Below are 8,694 nucleotides of genomic sequence, written 5' to 3'. Positions count from 1 at the left end.
TATGAGGTGCCTATTTTTAAAAGCCAAGAAAGAGTCAGGCATGGTGGCTCATGCCTATAGTCCCAGCTATTGGGAGGTGGAAATCAGGAATTTTGCCATTTGAGGCCAGCCTGGGCAAAAAGTTAATGAAACCTTTACTTCAGTAAGAAAGAAGCTGGATGTGGTGGTGCATTCCTATGATCCCAGGTATGCAGGAGGCCATAAGTAGGAGGATCTCAGTCCAATCCCGGGCAAAAACTGGAGACTCTATTTGAAAAATAACTAAAAGAATAAGAAGGAGGAGAGAGGGAGAGGCAGAAGAAGGAGAAGCCAGGAAAGGAGGGGGATGTAACTTATAAAATGAAAAGCTCATAAAATTAGCAAAACAACATTTAAAGTTTCCATGAAGTTCTATGCAGTTCATTTTTGCTGAACAAGCCCAAGTGCAACACAGAAGAATTGATTTATGAAACTGACGATATCATCAGGTACTACAGTGACACACAGTTCAAGATTAAACAAAGTACATCTGTCAAAGAATCTTAATGAAAATATTAACAGTATAGCCCCTCTGAGGTCCTACCTTCTGTATAAATTAATTTCTTCTACACTTAATGGATAATACCAAATCAAAACAGAATTTATTCAATGAACAGAAATGTACAGCCAAGTCCACGTTTTTTTAATGCAAGTCGTTGTATTCAAAATGCACTGACCACTGCGTTTGACAATTTCGCAGAAAGAGTTGAAGGAAAAAGCACATTTAGAAAAAGGGAGATACTGGAGGGGTCTTCATAACAGAAATTTCAGTTTGAGATGGATAAATGATACAGGTTCCTTTGGTAGTGGCTAAGGGCCTCCCGTGGACTAGTAGCTCTGCAAAGACAGCTGGACTGAGCTCCTCCCAGCAGATGTTCCCAGGGTCACGGGGGTTGCCTCATCACAAGGGAGACTTCGAAGGGATGGAAGAGAAGAAGGGAAACCGAAGTGCTCACACGGCCAGCAGGAGAAGGGCCCCATCACGCTAAAGGCCTCATGACATTTCTGAGAAAAACTGGGCTCATAATACCACTATCTGGAGCTGCCCAGTACACTTAATAAAAACAACTTAGGTGCAGGGGGTGTGGCTCAAATGGAAAAGCACTTGCCTAGCAAGTGCAAGGCCCTGAGTTCAAACCTCAATAGAGCCACAAAAAAAAAAAACCCTTATAGTAACATGTACCTTTTGAGAATGCCAAACTGTGCAATGTCCAAACTGTCCCTGGAAGTTGAGAGTTCCAAATAAGATATGTGTCCATGCTCCTAAGACCATGGATACCATCTTTCTGCTTATACCCCTCCCAGACTCCAAAGGCTTGTGACGAAATAATTAGATAATACCAGAGATGAAATCTCAAAAATGCCCCCTGTGAATCCTCCCAAAGCAGCCAAAGGGGCAACTCCAGACCCCAGAAGCAGGCCCCAGGTACCTGGCCTGTTTGTCATTGCCTCTGATCCCTCTACCTAGAGCTTTCTTCTGCTCTTCCCTACCTGGAGAAGCCCAGATTTCTGATCAAAGTTCTGCTCAAGAGCCATCTCTCACATGAACCTCACACTTGGATATGTCAAAAAAACATGTGAGTGGGGGAAGCATTTCCACCCTTAACTCACATGATGCCCTCACATGATCTGTCCCTTCGTATGTCACCAGCCTGAGAAGCACTGACTGGTGCATTATTGTTTGATACACAACGTGTAAGTGTATCAAAACATCACATGAAGCCAGGTACCTGTAGCTTATGAGGCTGAGATCCAAAGGATTGTGGTTTGAGGGCAGCTCAGGCAAAAAGTAAACGAGACTCAATTTCAAGCAATAGCTGGGTGTGCTAGTAGGTGCCTATCATCTCAAGCTATGTGAGAGGCTGAATTAGGAGGATCACAGTTCCAAGCCCGTATGGGGGAAAAAAGTTTGTAAGACACTATCTCCCCGGAAAAAAGCTGGCTGTTGTGTCTATCATCCCAGTAACAATAGGAAGCTTAAAATAGGAGAATCATGGTTTAAGCCAGACTGGGAAAAAAGCAAGACCCTATCTCCAAAATAAACATAGCAAAAAAGGCTGGAGTTGTGGCTCAAGAGGTAGCAAGCACAAAGTCCTGAATTCAAACCCCAATACCACACTCTCAAAAAAAGTCACATGGTACTCCACTGATAATTTACAATTTTTATGTTTTTAATGTGTCAGCCAAAAAGATAAATCTGAAAAAATAGTTTAAATCCTCTAAATTTCAGTTTGTTCCAATGATATATAAGCAAATAATGCTTTGGAAGAAGAAAAGAAAATCATCCTGTGCCTCTCTGCCTCAGCAGAGTCCATGGCAGCTCAGGGGGGCTATTCCCTTGCTGTGTGTTCATATAGATCAAGCTATATAAGAGACATAATTTTTAATGTGACTGATTATCAGTTTCTCTTTCTGTCCCCTGCTATAGGGCACTCTGCATTAATAAACTATACCTCAATGCTGAAAAAAAGAGGAGACAAGAAACAAGCAGGTGAATCACACAGAGAGGACACTAAGAACAAAAGAGACAAGTCTTATGAAAAATCCTGTGCACTTGCTGGAAAGGACTGCCTAAGTAGCTGTGCCCTACCCCACAGAAAGAAGGACTTCTTCCCTTGGCTGCAGGGGGTGCTTGGAGTCTCCAGGGCCCCTAAATTCTCTCTCCCTCCTAGTAAGGGTTCTACACCTCCATGGTACCCCAGCATCTGCCCCCTCTATCCTCTCAGCTGTCTGTGGCAGCCAGGGTTAAGTCACAAAATGGCCTGGCTTGGGGACATGCTGTGCAGGCCGAGGAGGATAAGGGCTGTGTCCCATAGGAACTACAGATGCTCCCCACTTTAGGGTGGTTTGACTTACTATTTTTTGACTTTACGATGGTGCAAAAATGATACACAATCAGTAGAGACTGTACTTTGAATTTGGAACTTGGATCTACTCCTGGGCTTACCATATGAAGTCTGAGCCTCTTGGCGATGCCAGGCAGTGGCAGTGAATTGCAGCTCCCAGTTAGCCCCACAGTCACAAGAAGAAACAACTTTACAATGTATACTATGTTGCTAGGATAAGGTGTTTGGGAGTTTAGGTGTATTAATGTATTTTGACCTGTGATACTTTCAATTGATGATGAGTTTATCCAGACTCCATCAAGAGCACCTCTACCTTTCTAGATGTGCAAGTAGGATTCCAGAGAACATTTCTGGGGCTGGGTGCTAGCCAAGTGGATGGGGAGCACAGACTCAGAGGAGCAGGGTCACTGTGGTTACACTCCCGGGGCACAGCACTACACACCTATCTGGGGTGCTGAAGATCCTGGAAACACACAGCTCTTTAGCTTTCAGAAGAGTGAGAAAGCAGTGACCCACGGCAAGCTATGTGGTAGGAGAAGGGTGGAAGGAGGCAGCACACAGTGAGTTAAAAAACTTTGGGAGGAACTTCAGTAGAAGCTGCAGTTCAGAGAGTCAACAGGACATGATACATAGCCCCATTCAGCATCACTGCCACTGAGTAGGGAATTGTGTTTTGTGTCTCTGCAAATTTGGGCTCTGGGGTTAGCGGTGCTGGTTTCCAGGAGACACAGAGAGGGTACCACTGGTGTGAAGCTGAGGTAGGTGTCTGGGAGGCTTCTTAGGTGGGAGCTGGCAGGGAGATGGCACATTCGAACCACATTCAAACTGTAGCACAGATGAAAGCTGAAATAGTCTGAAAAGGACAAAGGAGGAGGCCCTAATGGACTTCAGTCAGAGCCACAGGACCAGGAACAAGGGCCGGTGCTGGATTTGCCCCCACTTATCTTCATCTTCTAAGTTTTCTCTCAAATGGGGCTGATAGATGCCTTAATTTTTTGTTTGTATAATTGAATTCCACAAACTAGGTTCACACTCTGGAAGCTGGCAAGTTCAAGAGCATGGTGTTAGCATCTGGCTAGGACCTTCTTGCTGCACCAGAGCATGTCATAGGACATGACATGATGAGACACAGAAATGTTAGCTCATGTCTCTCTTCCTGTTCTTATAATACTTCTAATGCTGTCACAGGGGTCCCACACATTTGACCTCATCGAATCCTAATTACCTCCCAAAGGCCCCACCTCCAAATACATTTTAATTGGAGGATTAAGTTTCCAGCCCATAAATTTTGGAGGACACATCCAAATCATAGCACCTGAAAGGTATTTGAATTTCAGATAAACAATGAATATTTTCTTTAGCAGATTAGTTTCAAATACTGCATGAAGCATAATTATACTATAATATGTTCCCCACTATCTGAAATTCAAAATCAATTGGGAGTTCCACATTTTTATGTGCTAAAACCCACAGTGTATTCCAGGCAGAAAGGGCTGGAGCAGCTGTTCCCAGCAGCTATAAGAAAAAGTGAATGAAAGCCAAGCAAGGCATAGACTTCGGGAAATACAGTTCTGCCATGCTCAGATCCCCACTTGGGCATGAAGGCTTGCTTCCCCAGGATGGGCACTGCTTGGGGAGGCGGTTCTTGGCAGGCAGTCTTCTGTGGAAATTGGTCAGGCTGAAGGAAACTACCATGCTCAACTCCCACCTTCATCCAATGCCAGTCTGCACACTCAGTGACTGGTCAGCCCATGTGTGAGTGCACCAGCACCACCCCCCAACTTGGACCAGGCTTCTTCCAGTTCCAGAGTTCTGGGGTCTTGACTGAGACCTTCTTGGTTCAGCATTGCTTCTCAGCTTCTCTTTCTCTGTCCAGTCCTGCTTCCTTCCCTTTGACCTCATGAATTTCAAGAGCACTTCTTAATAATGCACCCCTAACCCAAAAATCTAAAATCCAAAACTTTTTGAGCACTAACGTGATGCTGCAAGTAGAAAATTCCACACTATGAAACTTTGTTTCATGCAAAAAATTATTTAAAATATTGCACAAAATTTCCTTCTGGTTATGTGTATAAGACATTTCATGTTTAGATTTAGGTATAAACCCCAACTCCAAGATAGTTCATTGAGTATATTCAAATATTCCAAAATAAAATAAAATAATACCAAATCTGTGACTCGTCTAGTTCCAAGCCTTTAGAAAAGGGACAATCAACCCAACAACCCTGCTCCTGCCCCAGTAAGAGTCTGAGAAATATTTAGCTTCTCGGTGATACTATTCCCCAATCTCTAAACCTAGAGTCTTTGATTCCTACCTCACCACACCATATGCACCCAGCCTGTCATGTCTTCTTCTCCTCTTCTCTGTCCTACCTATCTGTCTTGTCTGAGAGCTCATTGTCTTTCCCCACAGTTTCAGGCGACATCAGGGCATTACTCTCACTCCTGCCATACCCACACTATGGCCAGACAATTCTTCCTTTACTAGGTTCCTACCTTGTTAAAGGAGAATGTGAAGCATGGCGATGTGACTCACTGCCAAGCACAAATGTGAAGAGCCAGCACGTGGTTCTCCCTGAATCCTTACTCTCTGCCAAGTGAGCAGGTATGTTCTGATTGATGCTCCTTTCTCAGCTTGGATTCTCAGAGTGGTAATGAACTGCCCTGAACATCTCATGTGAGCCAGAAAGAACACACACACACCACACACACACACACACACACACACACACACACACACACATATCTCAGGGGATCTTATTATTCCAGCACAATCTAACTTTTCCTGAAAGATACAATCTACCACCCAAAGTGCCTCCCTCAGAGTCTCAGGTGTAATGCCTTACGTGTGATAAGTGATGGTATGCTGTTTTGTAATGTTTAGCTGAAAAAAGTTGAAGTTTAGAATAATCCAACATAACACACTGCTACAAATGAGTAACATTAGACAACGCCACTTGCCTTTCACCTATTGCTTCAGTTTTCAGAAAACCATCCAAGTGATTGCAAACCATTTGCATTCTTATTGGCTTAGGGAAGGGAGTTGGCAGTATCAAGAGATTCCTTGTTTAAAGCCACATCACTACTTATGTAGTGAGCATAATAAGTCAGAGAAAAAAAAGAGTATTACAAGGAAACTTCTTAGAATACTGGCAATAAGAGAAAACATAAGGGGAACAGTTAGATGTTTATAAACATGAGGAAAGGAGTCAATGTTGTCATAGAGTCTTTGACTTTATGACTTCTTAATTGCATAAAATGACAGGTCTCGTTTCCTTTGAGCCTGGGAGTGAGTTCTATTATGTTAGGAAAAAGCTGTGCATATTAACTCTGTGTACCAAAGGAGCTCACATGTTGCTTATTAACAGCCTGTGTTCTGGGGTGTTTAATGTTAGAACTCTGCAAATACTTTCTTCAAAGAAACTCAATGTATTTTTCAAATTAAATTAGAAAAGTATATACAACTCTGCATGAACAAAATCCAGTTTTCTGCATCAAATTATATTGCCAAAGATAGTATCACTACAAAGAACATCCGACTCAATTCTTTTAAATAAGGTATGCAGTGTGAGCATTTCACACATAATTTTATTTCCAGAATTTTCCATCCCTGGGTTGGGGTCAGGGCTCAAGTGGTAGAGTGCTTGCCTAGCAAGCACAGACCCTGAGTTCAAACCCTAGTATTGCCAAACAAACAAAACACCAGAATGTTCCATTCTAAATCCTGTCTGCTATAAGTTGCTTATGAGGATAGTTTTTTTCATCAGATTAAATATTCAAGGGAAGAGGCTGAGAAACATCACCAGTTTCTTCCAATTTCCTAAAAGTTAATATAGCTCTGTGAAGAAGAATGAAGTGAAGACCAGTGGTTAAGTCAGTAGCTTTTTCAAAAATGCAGCTTTTTTTCTTCTAAATTGGCCAGTAAGAAGCCGTTAATTAATGATCATAAGTTAGAGCAGAAAGAAGAAAAGTATTTAGGGTTGAGAAAAGATAGGGAAGGGCTTGGTGGCCACCTGCAGCTAACCTTCACTTTATAGACAAGGTGTCTTACCCATGCTGGCTTAAGCAGTGTGTACCAGGACTGGAATGCAAATGCCATCTCCTGATTGACAACCTACACTCAGGTTGATTCAGAAACATTAACTTCAGGGGCAGCCAAAGGGCTGTGTACACATTAAAAAGAAGAGTGCCTCAGAGCTGTGTTCTTGGGCAGGCCAATGGACCACAGGAGACTTCTCTGGATTTCTTTCCTTATCTGTACAATTGGCCTGAATACTGGCTGCCCTGCCAGCAACTGAGATAAAGTCTGTGATACTTCTCCAACTGTTAAAGTAGGATATGAATGGAAATAATCCTGATTTTTTGAACATTTATGATATACCAGACATCGTATAAAGCATTGCTTCATCATAACAATACCACCAGAAGGCAGAGACACCATCACCCTCACTGAACATGGGAAGGTTAAAGAGTACAACACTGGTAAGAATTAGGTCTGGCTGACCCTCAAACCCAAGCATATAATCACCAGTAACACTTCCCAGCCATTCAGCACGTCATGATCAATGATAATGGTACAACACATATAACCAAAGCGCATTAAAGGAGATAGATATCCTATGTGAACTTCAACAAAACAATAAAACTTTTCTGCATTTTTGGCAAGTAGTTAAAATGATTTCCCTTTAAATTTTTTCAAGGATACAGTTGCATTTTTTAAAACAAATTGTAGCTCCACTCTTTCAGAGAATAAATTAGTGAGGCTGGGAGGCTGGGGATGGAACCAAGGGATTGGTAGAAGTGAAACAATAGTTCTTCCCCCCTCAGCTGAATTGTTGATTTTTTTGTGTGCCTAATATGAGTTTGTCTAAAATAGTTTTCTTGTATGGGAAGGTGTAATTTTAAGAGCTCAATTTTTAAACATCAAATTTAGGTGTATTCAGTTTTCTTAAGTCTCTTTATGATAAATGTGAATTGAAAACTGAAATACTCAATTTAGATTGGACTCCATTCTCTAGAACACTTCATCTGGATAATTCACTGAAATGATCTCCTGTGGGATATGAAGATAGCCTTTGCCTGGGATACACATTCAATTACCTGACTTCCTACTTGTTTTTATTTTTCATCTTTCAGCAAGTTGTGTTATTTGAAGATAAATGTCTAATGTTTTACTGTTCAGTATGTTCATTTTTCTCAAGTCTCAATGTGGGGCAGAAGGGGTTAGAAGGAAGCTCCAAGTTGAAATACTCATTTTTGTTTCAAATATGACTATGAGGAAGACGTAAAAGTCCTTGGTGAGCAACTGGTAGCATCTACCTGGTTACTCCCTTCTCTCTCCTAGGGATAGGGACACCAAGAGTTTTAGTGATTCACAATGGATTCAGCACTAAAGAAGAACAAAATTATGTTGTTTGCAGGAAAATGGATGTAATTGGAAATCTTCATAACAAAATGAAATAAGCCAGTCACGCAAAAAACAAGTATTGCATATTTTCTCTCATATGTGGAATTGAGGATGGAAGAATGATATGAAAGTAAAAGGGAGGTTAGGAGTGTAGAAAGGGAAAGGCTGAGAGGGAGGGGAATAAGAAGGGCTATAAGAGGGGGTGAATATGATCAAAGTACATTATATGCATATATGGAAATGACAAAATGAAACCTATGACTTTATATAATTAAGCTAATAAAATGTTTTAAAAAGAGATTTAGTGATTCAAAATAGTTTGTTCTTTGTATTCACCTCATCATTTAAAAAAAAAAATCCCTTGTAGTGGATCAATATGACAAACAAGTAAACCAGAAGATGGCGTTGAAGGTTAGCAATTAC

The sequence above is a fragment of the Castor canadensis genome, chromosome 8 (genome assembly GCF_047511655.1).
Source record: "Castor canadensis chromosome 8, mCasCan1.hap1v2, whole genome shotgun sequence".
Taxonomy (NCBI): Eukaryota; Metazoa; Chordata; class Mammalia; order Rodentia; family Castoridae; genus Castor; species Castor canadensis.
Note: the sequence above shows the minus strand (reverse complement) of the source record.